The sequence below is a fragment of the Coturnix japonica genome, chromosome 3, assembly GCF_054131305.1.
Source record: "Coturnix japonica strain WE chromosome 3, WE-NBRP24, whole genome shotgun sequence".
NCBI classification, from domain to species: domain Eukaryota; kingdom Metazoa; phylum Chordata; class Aves; order Galliformes; family Phasianidae; genus Coturnix; species Coturnix japonica.
In genome coordinates this window covers 58,427,293-58,444,563 of record NC_140665.1, presented here as the reverse complement: position 1 = coordinate 58,444,563, position 17,271 = coordinate 58,427,293, and the positions used below count along the sequence as shown (strand labels likewise).

The window sequence follows — 17,271 nt, the reverse complement described above, 5'->3', positions numbered from 1 at the left end:
AAGACATCTGCCATTTATTTCCATAATTAAGCTAAAAATAGTAGTCATTAGGGTTTTTTTGTTGTTGTTTATTTTGTTGGGTTTTGTTTTGTTTTGAGATATCAAACCTTATGACCCAATAATAAAATAAATGACAAAGTGACTAATCATTAAAGGAGATGTAGTAAATTATATCCTAGGAAAAAACATTCTAGAGAGTGCAATGGCATGACTCCAAACCGGAGCTCTTATATTTTGAGGGTATATTTGGAAAGGTCTGATGAAAATGCAAGATAATCAACCAATTTTAAACCACCCACTGAGTTATCGGGTGTTTAAAGCTCCCATTGTAAACTGAGTTGCTGTAATAATATGGATAAAAATCTTGAAAACGAATACCAGCCATTCCTGTTCACACTAGAAAAATGAAGACAGTAAAAAAAGGGGGATTTTAGGTTCAGAACCCCAATTTAAAAATAGATAAAATTCTAACTTTTCCACTGCTTTTAATTATTATTATATATAATGATGATAAAAAAGCTTGATGTACTTTGTAGGGTAAGCACTGAAAAACCCAGATGCAATACTCATCTTTAGCTGAATCTGTATAGTCCTGAGTATCAGGTATACATGGAAAACCTATGTGGGAGTCGCTCATCCTTTGGCTGGAGGTAAATGGAAGGATAAGGGCTCAGGTAGATTTGCAACAGTTGTAATGAGACTTCTGAAAAGGGATTTCAGGGTGAATAGTCTGGAGTCGTTTGGAATGACTTAAGAACTATGTCAAAATCAATGTCTAAAATTTCGAGATCATTCAAGAAGCTTTCAATGCCTGCGTACTGTGACACAATTTCACGCAAGCGGTTGTTCAGAGCGGGATGGTTCCTCCTCACACCCTAATAAGCCAGGTCTTAACTTTCGTGTTTTCACTGGAACGCAACCATTCACACACAGAACTTGCTACACTGTCCCCAAGGCAGCACTTCGCGGAGAACACGCACAGCTTCTGCTCCCCAGCTGCCGCTCGGGGCGCGTCCCGGCTGCCGGGAGCGCTCCGTCAGGCTGCAGCCGCAGCGCGGCCCCGGGACGGCGAGGGGGCGGCCGCCGGCGGGGCCGGGCTCCCCGCGGGGGCGGCGCTCCGGCGGGCGACGGCGGAGCGACGGGGCAGCGGCGCCCGGAGCCGGGATCCTACGGCTGGCTGAGCCCCGCCGAGCGGGGACCTACAGGCGTGCAGGTAATGCGTGTCCGTGCTGGGACGGCCGGCCCTGCGGGCATCCCCTCGGTGTGCCGAGTACGCGGCTGGTGAGCAGGACGGGGAGACGGGGCAATTTGGGCAGCTGGTGGGTAGGGGAGCTGCTGCTGGGCGTCCCATCGTGTCACCGGGAGAGTCTGAGCCGCGCTACCCTGCAGCTCGGCACCAGGTGTGATGTTGTAAGGGTTGTGTTCTAACGCTTAGGATTTGCCGGGATAAACTGCGAGTAGATGTCATCGGGAGATTGCATCTCATCGGGGAGAAAACTAAAGTGACGTTTTCCTCAAGCAGGAAAGCAAACAGAAGTGCTCTCGTTGCGGTTTCTCTTTCTCAGATTCTATTACTACAATCAAATTAATTAGTACTAAGAACATAGAAAAGTACGGAGTAAAAATAATCTGCTCTGTTCACGTGGTGGTACTGCTTAGTAAGATTAAAATAAATTTCTGAGAAATAAGTTTTGTGCATGATGTCTGTAACGGAAGTTGAATGACAAGGGAATGAAGTAACCCTTAGTCTGTCAGTGCAGAAGATGGCCCTGGGAAATCAGTTAAAATACATCACTGACTTTCACCTTTCTGTGATTGTGAGGGCAGTCTTTACAAAAGAGTATTTTTACCACTGACAAGAAGGAATTTTTCTGGTTGCGACAGAATTCTATTAGTAAGATGGTTTTTCTGAATTCAGTTAGGATAGATGAGCCTCTACATTTGTTAAAAGTTCTCTGTGGACTCAGAAAGCCAGGCAAGGGCTTTCAGAGAAGGAAAAAGTGAAAGTATTCTAAATATTCCTGCAGCGATACATGAAGTGGTCTCCATCCTGCTGTTTGGCTGGTACAAATACACCCAATTCTTGACTGTTTCAATTTTGGAAAGTAGTAAGATTTTGTTAATTTCAGGAAAATCTTAGCTGCCTTTGGGAACAGCACAGTTAGAAATGAAGAATGTGAAAATAGATAGGGTGTGCTGGCTCACCCAGTATATTTTCATCCCCTTTTGTACACAACAAAAGCCAGATTGGAGCCTGAAGATATGTGAAGTAAAAGCCATAACTGTTTGTTTACCTTTCCTCACTGGAAAAGCCATAGGGATGATTATGGTCTGGATGTTTTCTGTTTTGTTGGTTGGTTGGGTATTTTTTTGAGCTTCTATTATTATTATTCCCTTTGAAATGATAAATGTCTCTGTTATATTATTTCTGAAATGTTACATTGTGACTGATAAAAAACATTTGTGTGGAAGTGAAAATAAATTGGAACTTCACTAGAAATATCCAATTAACTTCTGGAAATGATCACTTTACCATTAGCATGTTTCATTCCATAGACATTTTGAAATAAACTCCATTGTGATAGACCTATCTATTTTGTCTTAGATATGTCAAGACAGTTACAGACTTAAGCAGAGCAGCACAGCGTGCATCAGAACACTATGAAAATATTAATGGGCTTCAAAATCGAGACAAATTTTAAAAGTCATAAAATACAGAGAGGAAAAAAACTCATTGCATATTGTTAATGTGCCTGGAAGAGTGAAATTGTTCCCTTAAATCCATTTGTAGGTTGACCCTGTTCAAATAATATTTTATGCCAGTATAATGATGGACATTATTAATGTATCATTCAGAATGTACCTGCTTTCCTTGGCTTTCAGAACCTGGGAGTGTACTTTTCTGTGTACTTTTCTCCATCAGCTAAAGATGATTCTCATGAGACTGTACCCTGTCTGTATTGGGTTTCTTCCTGCAATTTATTGATTTATCCCTCTGCTGAGTGCACTGCAGGACCTTACTTACCTCTGTTTTGTAGAAAAAAGGAGGCTGTGGGGGAACAGCAAGGGAAATTTGTGTTCAATCTCCATGTCTTGAGTGCTGGAGAACTTTCATTAACTGCACATCTTAGCATGTTCCTTGTTCTCCCAGACAGTTTTGTGAGCAGTGAAACAACTGCTTGTTCAAGGAAAGACTGGATGTTGTGCTGAGGGACAAGGTTTAGTGGGAGCTATTTGTAATAGGTGAACGGTTGGACTGGATGATCTTTTAGGTCTTTCCCAACCTTGGTGATTCTATGGTTCTATGATTCTAACTGAGGATTAAGAATTGAGCGATAGCTCACGCTGAAATGAATTATCAACCTATTATGTTAGGCTTGACAAATGCCAACACTTGCTATTGTATCATATTGACTCAATTTGTATATGAGTAATCTCAAGCAGTGACTTATCTTCAGAAGACATGTAACAAAGTTGTGGCTTTCTGGAGAATAAGGAAGCACACTTAAATACCAGACATGCCAGAAAGACATAATCAGCCTTATCCCAAGGCTGTCTTTGTCCTTTAAAGTGTCTGTTTCTCAAAGGCTGCTGATGACTTGATTTATTTCGCTGTTTGGCACCCAGGCTGGCCACTCCCATGGTATTGTTTTGACTACCTGCACCAAAAGTCGATAATAATAAAACTACATCCAATAGATCTTTTCTGGTAGGCCTATTTGAATAGTCAAGTACTTACGTTTTAGAATTTGGATAGTCAAATATTCTGTGTTAGAGTGGATTGAGATTCTGGTGTTTAAATTTTTGCAAGGACATGGAGATCATCCAGATTTTCATTGCAACCTGTGAATGTGGCTTAGCAGAAACTGTAGGAAGTCAGGAATGTTGATCAGTCTGTGAAAAAATCCAAAATCTATCTTTTCACACATATAATAATGCCTTCTATACCAGACATAATAATTATAATTGTAGGAGGTTTCCCAGCTTGAGATTTCTGTATATTATTTCCTCCCTTTTGTCCTGACTATATTTTTTCACCTGTTTTCCTACAGAGATGAAGTTGAAATAATAATGGTGCCCAACTGATAGCTCCACTCGTAGCCCTGCAGTAATGTGTATATATATATATATATATTTACCCCTGGTTATCAGTTTCATCCAGTATCAACAGAAGAGCAGAAATTTCAAAGTGATGAAATTCTGACACACCTCAACACTGCTGGTGACCAGGGAGATAGGAGAGGTGATGTTGACACCCCCACTGAGGGGAGGACAGTAGTAAGCATTAATATCATTAGGCACCAGAAAAATCATGTGGGTACTCCACATGCTGAACATCTTAGCTTCTGCTGCTCACAAGGTTGGTGATTACAGCTTTCAATTTCTCTGCTCCTTGGGAGTACAGAGTCTCTGAGATGTTTTGATGATGCATTTTCTCCTCTGTAGTCAGTTCAAATAAACTCTTGTTTCAGAGATGTTTCTAGTAATGAGATAGATGGCAGTGCTGCTGTTGTTCCTCAACTTTATAAACTGGTCTGTTGCTTTCCTAACCCCTAATTTAATACTTTTTGATACAGGTCAATAACCTACAGAGCAGCAATTTTCTTTGTTATCCTGCCTCAGTGCAAATACTTGATTGCTGTGGGCACAATAAAATGTGCTCTTCCACAGTCAGTTTCTCTGAGTTCCTTACAAGTTTTTGATCAGGATGTTATTTGTTTCCTGTTGTCACTACTGTTTCTTCTGGTTATGGCTGCATCCGAACTTCCTCTTCTGCTTTCTTTTCATAGAATAGCATCAAAACAATGTGTGCATTATGACAGGAGAAAGATAATCAGGATTAATATGAAAATGTATCGTCAGCTTATCTAGCAGGACCTTTTAAAATAACTACTGCTCTTATTGTCTTTTAAGCGGCAATTGTTCTAATTATTTTTTTCTGTTACATAACTGAAGTTAAGAGCTGTGTTTATGGGATACTGATGGATAATTGCCAATTTTCTCCTTTCTCCCTTTTTCAATATTAATGCTGTTATAGTATTTGCCATTCTCTCTTTCATTACCTCTCTTGAAAATAATGGATGTTTGGATCTAGAAAGCTTTGATGCTACTGGTTTTGCTAGTTTAATCCTACTGTGCAAGTCCTATTGACTGGAATTGCTGTCTGTGCATGAATGTGTGCAAATTAAATCAACTGAGAAAAGTGCTTAGTGCCTAATGCTGATTTCTTGTTATATATTCGTCTGCTTTCAGATCGTGTCTTTTACATATTGTAGAAATAATTTAAATATTATTAAAATCAGCATTCCACTCTCAGAGTACTGAGCTTGTGTAGTGATTACATTTGACTCCATTCTACCGGTTTATATTAGTCAGAAGGAGGAGGAATGAAGCACATAAAAATGTTTTCTTCTTCTGCAGAAGCAAGAATGTATGCAGATGTGACACCTTTCCCTGCCTCCTCATCTTATACTGTGACAGGGACGAACAGCCACCTTCCTCACTGCAAGGGTCAGGGCCTCCTATCACTTGCAAGGCTGAGCACCATGGTGCTGCCTACTACTGCATACAGTGAAGCCAGGCCTGCTCCTTTGGTCACCATCCAGCTGGTCACCACCCTCTGCTGCCTCTCGACCCCACCCAGCACCATGAATTACTGCCTCTTTTCTAGGAGTATGGGGTGTAGTACTGTGTGTAGGTGCAGCCCAGTCTGCTTCAGTTGAACTGGATCCGGAGGGTCTTGGAAACCTTGCCAGTGAGAGTGTTTAATGTGAATCTCTTTGGCACATCTGGTGGGGTGTGGAAACACCTGGGGTTATGTTGGCAGGTCTGGGAAGGAAGGGCAGTGACATCCAGCAGAGAAAGGGAAACGGCCCGAGGGCAGCGGCTGGGTTTGAGGCCAGAAGGGTGGGTTGGGATGGGACAGCCAGCAGCTGGGCTCTGAGCAGCCTTCTGGCTTGACTTACCAAAGTCAAAGCAGCATGGCTGGCTTCAGCCTGAAAAACAGTGTCAGCAAAGGGAGGCAATGGTTCCACCAAATTGTCAGATTTCTGCTGCCTGTGGGAAGATGTGTACTTTGAGCAGTCTCTGAATGTAGAGCTGTGCTTAGGTACCCAGGCTGAGGCAGTTGCTCGGAAGCTCTTGCAGCTCACTTGCTGCAACATGGAAAGTGCTGAATGTTTGCAGCAGCAGCTCTTCTCTATGTGCTTTCCCAGATATGTAGTACAGATCTTTCCTTGCTAACCTGAGAGATAATGGCAATTCTGTGCTAAGGCTGTGCTGCAAGGACACAGATTTTAATTAAAACTGCAATTTCACTGTATTGTCAGAGGATCCCAGGGAAACAATTGCTGATCAGGAACCGCTTCCTTCTTTTTTTTCTTCTGTAATCCACATTAGGCAGTATTTTGCTACATATGTAATGTCAGCAACATCTTGTCTTCCTCTCTGTTGGCTTTTCACTTCCTGTCTGTGCATTCCATCTGAATGAGGAAGGTGAAGTGGGTTTGCAGCCCACAACAACGTTTATGTCTGCTGACGTAATCACACATTGGTGTAGGACTGGGGAATCATTTCTGCCACCTTCCAGCCTTCTTGGACAAACAGGACACTCTTTATTAGCTTTTTTTTTTTTTTGGTTGTTGTTGTTTTTGTTTTGTTTTTGTTTTTTGTTTTTTGTTTTTCTGTTTACTTTTGAAACTTGATCACAGCATTCCATGGAGAAACCACTAATTTGTCAATAGACTCCTGAACAACCTGAAGCTGTGTTCAGTCATGCAATGCAACTGCTGAGCTGATGAAGCATCCTTTCAGGAGGTGCTGCTCTTGTGTAGGGGCAACTTCTTCCTCTCGAATCAAAATCCCTGATTTGAAGGCAGCCTTGGGCAGGACTGAACTTATTCACCTTTCTTTGTGTAAGGAGGGGCTAATAAGAAGAAACAAGTATTCAAGTGAATACTGCTGTAGTACACAAAACATTTTTATAAATCATATCCAGATGCCTTCAGATCTCTTTATGATTGTTATTTTGAATGGAGTAATCTGACTTGTAGGATATCCTCCAAAGCACTTTGGGTCAATTGTAAATTCATAATGGCTAGCAGTGCTGATGTGGTAGGTCCTAATAGAAAAGGAATGACCAAAAATTCAAATGATGAAAACCAGGGAGAAAGTTTCAGTCTGTGTGCCCTGAGCACTATTAGCACTACTTCTTTATACTTTGCAGACTTTATTGCATTAGAGCTTGTAAATTTTTGCCGTGATATAACATGTTCCAAATGGGGAGCTTCTCGGAGATAACTTGGAGGCTCTGTGGGCTTGAGTACAATCATATGCACTACAGAAAACACTTGAAATTGTGGTATTTCATGATCTCTGTACCATTGTTTAGTGACTGAGATACTAGAGAGGCATTAATAAAATTTATGTAACTGTGTATTCTGCCTGGATAATGAATTCCTTTTTGTTCGGATTTGACACATTCTTTACATTTTATTTTGCCTATCTTCAAGTCCTGCTTTATTTGCATTCTTTAGGTGAGATCCTCACCCATTGGTATTTATGATGTCTTCATTACAATGTGTCTGCTTAGACGGATCCAGAAGCCTTGGCAGCTGATGCATATTTCACACAAGCTAATGAAAGTGTTCTGTCACACACCACCGTGTGATGCCAGAAAGATTGTTACTAAGTTGAATATATGCCCTTCCACTGTCTTGTCAAAAATAACTGTAATTGATGGTCGATATGTAGTATGCTTTGTTCCTAAGTAATCAGTAACTACAAAGTTACTGTTGGAGTCCTTAGAAAAGAGAGTATTTGTTGAATGGTGTTGGTAAGATTTGTCATGGAAGTATTTATATGAAGAACTTGGTCTCTTCTGTCTGTTGTAGACATTGTTTGGTTAGCAATGAGGGATAAAAGGTGCAGAAGACAGGATTTCTGGAAGTTCAATCTCTGAGTGGACAAGCAGTCCTGAAAATAGTGCTTGCAATGTAACTAGAGTTTTCCTCATGGTATCACACAGAAGGATGTGGTTTGCTCACTACCTGAAGTATATCGACGTATCTCAGGACCCAGGCAGTTTTACGTAGCACTGTTAGATTTGGCAGCTGGTGCAACAAGATGTGAAGCAATCATGTGACACCTTATTTTAATTTCAGCCCAAGGTACAGTGGGAATGTTGGAGCTTTTCTCCTGCTGTATGAATAAAAAGCTGGAGGACTGGCTTTATATACTGTCCTTGGAAAAAGGGAAGCTGCTCTGGAACCAAGGAGCAGAACAGAGTTCTGTGTTTCTGTTGCCATTGTTCCAGGGTGGGTGGGATGTTCTTACAGAGAAAACCTGTAGCTAGAAGATGAGGTAGATGCCAGGCATGGTGGTTTGCCTGCAGACTTGCCTGGAGCAGTGCCTTGCTTGGGCATACTTGGATGGTGCTGTAGCTAAGGTTCATCGGGGATGTCAGCATGACCCATTTCCCTCTCATAATAGAATGCTTCTTCCCAGCCTTATGGAGGTGGTGGAGAAAGGGAGGTGGAGATATGAGGGTTCTCATCTTAACCAAAGGAAAAGTTTACTCCCTGTGGGGCAAGCTGCAGGGGAAGGCCATGCTGGCTCCATCTTCAGGGCTTCCAGCCCCAGTCACACTCAGCCTTAAGCACCTGGCCTGGCCTCAGCTCTGAGCCTACTTCCAGGGTTGGGCCATCGGCATCCTGAACACCCCTTCCAGGATCAGCTGTTCCAAGATCCCACCATCCAAAGTGCAAAGCTGAGTCTCTGAGAAATTTTTGTCAAGATTTTGTTGCCATCCACACATGAGAAACATAACAAAGAGGGACTTTTATTTCCCAGTCTAGAAGAAGGACAGTGACAAGTTATTAAGAAATAACAAAGAGGTAATTACAGCAGCATGTAGGTTTGCAATCCCTGTCTTTAAAAGAGATTACATTGCATTAGCAATACATTTAATATGATTACATTCAATTATGTGAAATCATTTGTAAGTGTACTTCATGTGCTCTGTTTCAGGCTTCAAGTCTAACTCAGTGAGCAGCTGCTTTTGTTAACCTAAGAAAAGCTTTCTTTAGAGCTCAGTGGAGTATTATGAATAGCAGGGACTTCTGTAAACATGTTTTGCTTAAGTGTTTGCATGTGATGCTCATGTTCTATTAATCCTCTTGCTTTCTTGGAAGTAGTCGTCATTTGTAAAGATGTGATTTTGAGGCTTTGAAGAAAAAGGTCTCTTGGTAGGGATAGGCTCCTTAACATATTAACATCTTTTGTTTTTCTTCTTGGGACACTCAAACATTCAAAATTCTACACCACTGTTCTTGTGTTTTCTTTAAGTGTCTTCTGAGAAGAGCTGGAATGCAGTGAAACCTTGTGATGATGAAGTCTCTAGAGGACACAATCACTCACTACTCTGTTATTATGACTGTAGGTTGCTTCTACTTAAAAAAGAGAGAGGGAGAGAACGGCAAAATAAAAGCAATTGCTTCTACAGCAGATATAGTCTCACTTAAACAAACATCAAGCAAAAAGCTCCTGTCAGTGTTGTCAAAGTTACTCCATAAGCAGTAATTGAACATATGTTCCTGAGTAGTATAAAGGAGTTTGAATTAACAAGCCAGAGGTGCTTTCAGCCACCTCCTTACTCTTCCCTCTCATTACTTGGAAACTGTCACTACTAGTGCTTGCTGTTTACATCAGAGAGCTTATAAAAAGCTTAAGAAGATGAGCATGTGCGTGTTTGAGGAATATTTTTTTCTTTCCCCTTAAACTTTCATTCGTTTGCTGGAAAAGCTAGAATTGTGAAAGGAATTAAACTGAATAAAAAACCTCTCCCAGTTACTAATGGAAGCATCCCTTTATTGATGTGGTTATAAGCTCTTCACTCCAATGTGGAACACACATATCACAGAGCCAGGGCACGATGTCCTTACAAAAAGGACACAGAGAGGACAACAGTAGCTTTTGCTGTTCTGAATTTGGTAGCTTTGCTACTGATAGTTTAAACAGAGTGCACACACTCTCCGTGCAGTTCCTTTTATAAATAGATTCACTCATTTCTGTTTACTTTTGCTCATTCCAGATTCTCATTACTGAGAGGTAGTTGGAAGTAGCAGTTAGAAAAAATGGGAACAAATTCTCAAACAGATTTAATAGAGCCAGCTTATTTTTTTTTTTTCTACCAAGTTTTGAAACTGAAATAAGTATATATTCATAATACAAATTCATTAAACTTTACTGATTGTTAAAATAACTGAATGGAAATCTAGTTGCTGTAATCCCATTTAAGTAGAGACAGTTACTTGTTTTGAGTGAGCTATAACAAATCATGCTTCTCACCATAGAAACTGTTACAGGAACTCAATTATTTTGAAAGGAATTAATACAAGATTTAACTGTATAGTCTCGGTGTTAATTAACTGACTAGTTAATAACTCAGCCTTTGTAGAGAGTTTAATTATGTCATGTAAAGAGAGAACAAACAAATCTGGACCCTCCTTCAGAAAGAAGTAGTAATTGTTTAATTTAAATAGAACAGAAGAAAACTGAACTAATTTACCCAGCTGACCTATTTTGCAAGTTCACATGGAATGATATTTGCCTCTTTTGACATCCAAACAATATCAATTAAAGCTTTGTACTGTAAAGATCTGCAAAGTTGTTTATTCCTTAAATTTCTATAATTTTTCTTTAAATTTCTATAAAAAGCTATTGCTTAAAACTGAATACAAATTTGTACTCTGGAAGAAGTGAAAGATGAGATACAGGGACATGCTTCTTTTCAAAAGGGAACTTTAAAGTATATTTGATTGCTTGACCAGCTTTTGCTGTATTTGACTATGAATGTTTTCTAAGCATATATTATGAAACGGTCATTATTTTGTCTCATTTCTGTGCTTTTTAAAGTAAAATTTTACTGCCTGTAGCTTAGGAAAAAGTGTTTAAGATTACAGTGAATTCAAATGTGCTTTGTTGGTGGTGTAAATTCGGATTTTGGACTATGGAGTCAAACACTCCTCCCCTCTGATTTTGTGTCCTGCAAATAAATGCAAATAAAATCAGTGCTTTCCAAAGCTTGTTGAAAGCTCATGTATGCATTGAGTGAAGGAGATGTAGGTGTGACAATGAATGGGAGAATGTGTTTTTAAAAGCGGGATGAACATGGAGGAAACATGCTTAGACCCACTGACCTTGTGAGAAGAAGAATTGTGTTGCTGAGATGCAAGACTACCAGTCTCTTTTTCAGAAGCTTGTAAGCAAGTTGATAAGGCTGTGACAACATTGGACAACATTTTCAAATTCCAGGGTGACAACAACAAACCACACATGAGCTGAGCTGAGCTGAGCTGAGCTGGCAGGTGGTTCTGGCTCCAGTCCATCCCATGCCATTCTGAACTGCTTCATTAGAAAACAAGGACATCTAGACAGCTGAACAAAGTTTGTGCAGATCTAGTTTTGATTTTTCTGGTATTCATGTTGGCCTGTCCTATATTTTTGGCCTTGTAAGGAGACACATGCTTTCTCAATTGAGTTCTTTTTAAGACTCGATCTCACAGGAGAGAGTGTAGGGGCTCAGATGCATGTGAATAGATGGCTTATCACTAAATGGGAGGTGATGAAGAGGAAGACACTAAGTCTGAGGCAGTGATGTGGGAGCTAAAATCAGCTCGGTGTTTTGGGATCTGCACTTGCCACAGTTCCAGCAGGAGTGTGTCAGATGGTACAGTGAGCACTTAATGTGAGCAGTTTGAGTTGTTCTGGGGTTGTTCACAGGTGTGCATCCTGGGAGAGGGAAAAACCCCTAAGCTGAGTAAAGGATATTACAGCATGGCTTTGGCTAGTGTCAGTATGGGTTTCAAAACTTGTTAAGCAAATAAGCATATGGGCTGCAGTGCCTAAAAGGCACATGAGCTTTTTTGAGCAAGAACATAACAGACACTCTTCTCCATTTTATGTCTCTTCAGAAAGTGTCTTCACACATTTTCTTGTATATTTATGACTCTGAATTTAGAGCGGGAGGCTGGGGAGAAAGGGAAGCTGAGGAGACAGCAATGCTGGGATTTGATGGAGATTAGCACCAGTTTGTTTGCAAATTGAAGCTGCCGAGGAGCGCAGTGATGCGTTATATTGTTAATTATGTTTCAGTGTAAAAGCTGCTGCTCAGGAGAAAAAGGCATTTTCAGTAACAGCTCTGGAACTGGAGCTTTGTATTTTTTGGTGAACTGTGACATGTGAAATGATACTGCTGTAAATAAAAATAGAACCTAACTGTGCTAAACAGTCAACAAGCACTTACTGATACTCCAGTTTCAATGTTTAAACTGTGAACATATTAGGGAAAAAAAAAATACCCCTAATTCTGTGGCACCTACTTTCTGAAGGAAATTGCTTCCTCATTTTCTAAACTAAAGGAACAAAACTAAGCAGCAGGTTTTGTTTATTTGTTGTTGTTTTCCCTCAGATTGTGCTGTATTTGGTCACAAATAGAAAAAAAATAGTTCACAAAGTTCCTGTGCTTCTCATTTGGAGACTGAGTTTGTAGGATGCAATTGCACCTGGCTGTAAACACATGGCTCAGGAGCTGTGGCAGGTTATTTTCCTCCATCAAGGTGAAAGACACTTTGAATAGTCATTAACATCTTGGATCTCCTCATCCTCCACTAAAAAAAATGTATGGATACTATAAAAATACCAAGTCAAGGACATTTTCCCTCCTCATAAATTTCCCACAGAGAGATCGCTCCATCTTTAACAATGTAATGCTGGGTCTGGTGCTGAAGCTTGGGTTTCATATGTTTTATTAAAGTAATTTCACTTTAGAAGAAGGCCGAATGAAACTGTACTCACTTTCTCGTACTGTAAATGTAAACGTAGTAATGAGCTGTATCATAGAATCATAGAATGGCCTGGGTTGAAAAGGATCGTAATGGTCATCTAGTTTCCATCCCCCTACTATGGGCAGGGTTGCCAACCACTAGACCAGGCTGCCCAGAGCCACATCCAGCCTGGTCTTGAATGCCTCCAGGGACTGCGCATCCACAGCCTCCTTGGGCAACCTGTTCCAATGTGTCACCACCCTCTGTGTAAAAACTTCCTCCTAATATCTAACCTAAACCTCCCCTGTCTCAGTGTAAAACCATTCCCCCTTATCCTATCACTATCCACCCTTGTAAACATTCTTTTCCCCTCCTGTATGGCATTAGGCTTCTCCTCTTCTGGTTGCAAACACTACCTTGTTCTCTTTCACTGCTCAGGAAAACTCTCATGTTACAACGTACCATATTTTGGACAGGAAATGTAATGAAAGATTATACATACAGGGTGAGTCTGCATAACCAGGAAATAAATCTATAATCAAGTGTGAACACCTATAAGAAAAGTGACTTTTAGCAGTTTAGGCTGCAGCATCGCACAGATGCTCCCGGTTGCGGTTTGGCAGAGGCTCCTCATGATTATGGGACACCATATGCAGGGAGCAATCCCACCCCAGCTGGAGGTGGTCATTCAGCTGGTGGAGGTGTTAAGGAGGAAATATCAAAGACCTCCAGTTTCTCCTCGCTGGCTCCACAACAACTAGAGGACAGTGTTAGCCAGATTGTTCACATTTCTTTGATTGATTTCCTTTTCTTTCTTTATGTTTTTAAAATATTTATTTGCTTATTATTTGTAATTCTAGAGAAAAAAAGCATAGGCCAGCAGTATGTTTTCAGTCTGAAGGAAGGGCATTGAGAATGCGGAGATCCTGTAAAGCGGACTACAGGAAAAATGTGTGTTCACATGATGGAATTTCATGTTGTCCTGCAATCTGTAATAGTCTTGAGAATAAACCTTACCTTCTAAGTTGTAAGACAAAGCCTTGATAATGCAGAACAGACAATGTTACAGGGAAACCTTATTGAAAGGCTGAATAGTTTCTTTTCTTCAATGAGGCAAATGGGTGACATCCTCAAGATTCAGTTGTGCTAAACAGATGAGAAAGGAAAATCATTATTTGTGAAAAAGATTAAAATTCCAGGTTTGTTTCTTGACATATAAATAAAACATTCTGCACGATCCAAGTGATCTGACATCACGCTGACTATGGTCCGTTATTTCTCTTGAATTATATTGTCCTACAGCCATCTTCAGTGAACTATTCTGAGGTACTTAATAAGCAATCTGAAATGACATTGCTATGTGAAACTGTATCTATTAAATGCAGCTTTTCTGGATATGTAGCTTCAGCATATTCTCTTGCTGTTTGAAATACCAGAAAGGCTGTTCTATCCTGCCTTTTATTTATTTGTTTGTTTGTTTGTTTGTTATGGTTGTTTACAGTTTCCAGTAAAATTTCCACTTGCACTGGACTTAAAATGAGCTTCAGGTTCACCATCCCTCTACTAATTTATTTTGTCCATGTCAATTTGTGGCACCTATCTGGAAACAACTGTGCAACCTCTGATTCTGTAGCTGAAGAACGGTACCTAACAGGAGAGTGGTTTATTTGTGGATGTTGCTTCCTTTTTTTCTTCTTAGACATGTAAATTTTGCATATACATTCAATAATTTGACAGCACTGGATGTTTACAAAATGAACTCTTATGCCACACTCTTATGCAGAGCTCTGGTGCTGGGTTGCCATTGGACACAGCAGTCATTGTTTGGCCTTGCCAGTGCTGAACAGTGGGAATGAATTACAGGATGTCTTTTTAGTTTGTGTAAGCTATAAATGTTGTATTGAGAGACAAGTGGATTGTACGTAAACATTATTCTTCCTTTTGCTGTGCATACTTGACGGATGGAGCAGAAATAATAGTTGGTGAGTTAAAATCAGAATTATGTTCACTTACAGGCTGCTAAAAGCCACATAAGTAGTCTCCTGTCATATATAAACCATTTACATAGCAGACAGAAAGGCAAGGATGCCATTAGAATGCCTGAGGTTTGGTTTCATAGCACACTGAATCCGGAGGTGACCTTTAGTTATCATCAACGTGATATCCTTGGAGATACTGGGCGCCAAGACTTCTTTCCTACCCAGGGCTTATCTGGGACTTGATCTCAGCGATACCTGACGCGGAACAATGAGCTGCCAATCAGTCTGCTAGGTTAAAAGCAACTGTAGCAGATGTCATTACAGATCCTGCATGACAGAGACCCAGGTGCTAACAAGCATAGAGATTTGTGCAGGAGATGGGGGGAGAAAGTACTCTGATAAAGTGGCATGAAACTGAGGAGGGAAAATCTATGAAGTGTGATAGTGTGGTGGATGCTGCGGTCAGTCTAGACATAAAATGGTAGTTTTCAATCACACTTCTTTTCAGGCTTATCATCTTCCTGCTTTAGCATCAGTTATGTTTATTGTTGTTGTCATTGCTATGTGAAAATATAAATAGTGTGTTTTTCTGATGTGTAAAATTGTGTTCTCCTACTGATAGCTCCAAGAGGTCTTGCTAGGGGAATTGCAAAATGGTTATGAAAAGCCTGTTCTGTGGATGAAGTATAATGGAGTATGCAGTTGGTAGGGCTGGGGCATAGCGATTCTTGCTCTCCTTCTGCTTTTTGCAGAAATGCCATTGCTCAGGAGAGGGCTAAGAGGTGCAGTTCTAATCCTCAGGGATCTCCCTGGGCTGCAGCTGTGCCTGATCTGCATATTACAAGAATGAAATCCAAGGAAAACCTTCTGCTGTCTCTCTCCACTTCCAAAAGGATCAGAGGCGATTTATGGTCTTTCCCTGGGGCCCACTGTCCCTCACCTCCAAATGTCATTCAGCCATAGGCAAGCCCTTGTGGGGCAGCAGATTTCTCCAGCTGAACACTAGCAAGCCACTACAAGCTGTGGCTGTGATGGCTGTGGGCTTCTGGCATCCTTTTCCTTCTAAACATGTTTGTTTGAAAGAGGGCTTTAGTTTTGGAACTGCTGACTTCAGCTTTCACATCCATGCTGCTTTATTTACAGCAGATGCGGCATATAAACTGTCATGTCCTGACTGTCCAATGTCAGGGATGTCTCTGTAGGCAGGAGAGCAGGTGTTGTATCTTTGGGGCATTTGCCTTTTAAATTTCCACAGCGTCATCTTGCTTCAAAAAGCACTGCCTGTGGAATTGATTGCTGCCCTTTTGGAAGGGTGACCTGCAGCCCTGCAAGGCTGTCTCTACAGCCACCAGTGAGTGGCAGGGCTTTGGGGATGATCGATACAGAAAAACCTGTGTGCTCAGCTGTCTGTACTCTGAGAAACTTACATTTTGCCATTTGAGCAGAGTTCAGTGCAAGTGGAGGGGTCACACAACTTCGGTAGGAGGACAAAATTGATAATCTTTATGCTCTTTTTTGATTGAGCTTTTTCAATCTCTAGAGTGCTTTTTCATTCCCTTATTCTCTTTTGAAATCAAAAACCAAACCAAATGAGCAGTTAATAGAGTCTTTTCCTATTTTCTCTTGAAAGCTGTAATGTCTTATTAGCCCAAAATACCCTTGTAATTTTCCACTTTCACATTCTGCATTTTGACTCTCAAAAATCAGCAGACCATCTGAATTCACCTTGCCACGGAAGGAACTGGTTCTTCCCATCCAGGGGGCTACTTTAAAGCTGGTTGAAGGACAATCTCATGCATGAGCTACTGGAAGTGGAAATCAAAACTGAAAATGTTTTTCATGCTCTTCTTTTCACTGGAAATCTGATGTAATTCCTTGTTTCAGCACCAGGCTGCAAAATGCAAAGCCTGTGTGTGCTGTGCTGTGTATGGAAAGAGTTGGATTTGCTTAAACCAATATAGACTAAATGATTTGAAGGAGCTGGGTATCCTGGTGGACTAAGGCTTGGCCATAAGCCAGGAGTGTGCCCTGGTAGCATAGAAGGCCGACGGTATCCTGGGGTGCATTGAAAAGAGTGTGGCCAGCAGGTTGAGGGGGGTGATCTTTCCCCTCTGCTCTGCCCTAGTGAGGCCAGAATACTGTGTCCAGTTCTAGGCTACCCAGTTCAAAAAGGACAGGGGTCTTCTAGGAGTCCAGCAAAGGGCCTTGAAGATGCCATATGAGGAAAGACTGAGTAACCTGGGTCTATTCAGCCTGGGGAAAAGAAGACTGAAGGGGAATCTGAATAATTTTTATAAATACTTAAAAGGAGGTGGGAGGCAAATGGATGAGGCCAGTTTCTTCTCAGTGGTGTGTAGCAGTAGGATGAGGTGTAATGGCCTAAAACTCAAATGTATGAAGTTCCATACAAACATGCAGAAGAACTTCTTTGTGGCAAGGGTGATGGAGCACTGGAACAGGTTGCCCAG

General features: G+C 41.0%; 1 protein-coding gene across 4 annotated transcripts in view; it reads left to right on the top strand.

Annotated features, from left to right (window-relative positions):
• Positions 1–1,105: 1,105 nt before the first annotated feature.
• Positions 1,106–17,271, top strand: part of PKIB (cAMP-dependent protein kinase inhibitor beta) — a 51,903-nt gene continuing 35,737 nt past the window's right edge. For 3 of the 4 annotated variants that reach the window (XM_015858793.3, XM_015858792.3, XM_015858790.3), the window contains exon 1: positions 1,106–1,213. The gene's annotated coding sequence lies outside the window, so the exon portion shown is untranslated. Of the gene's footprint in view, positions 1,282–17,271 lie in introns of all 4 variants that reach the window. The other variant, XM_015858791.2, reaches the window with a different exon arrangement.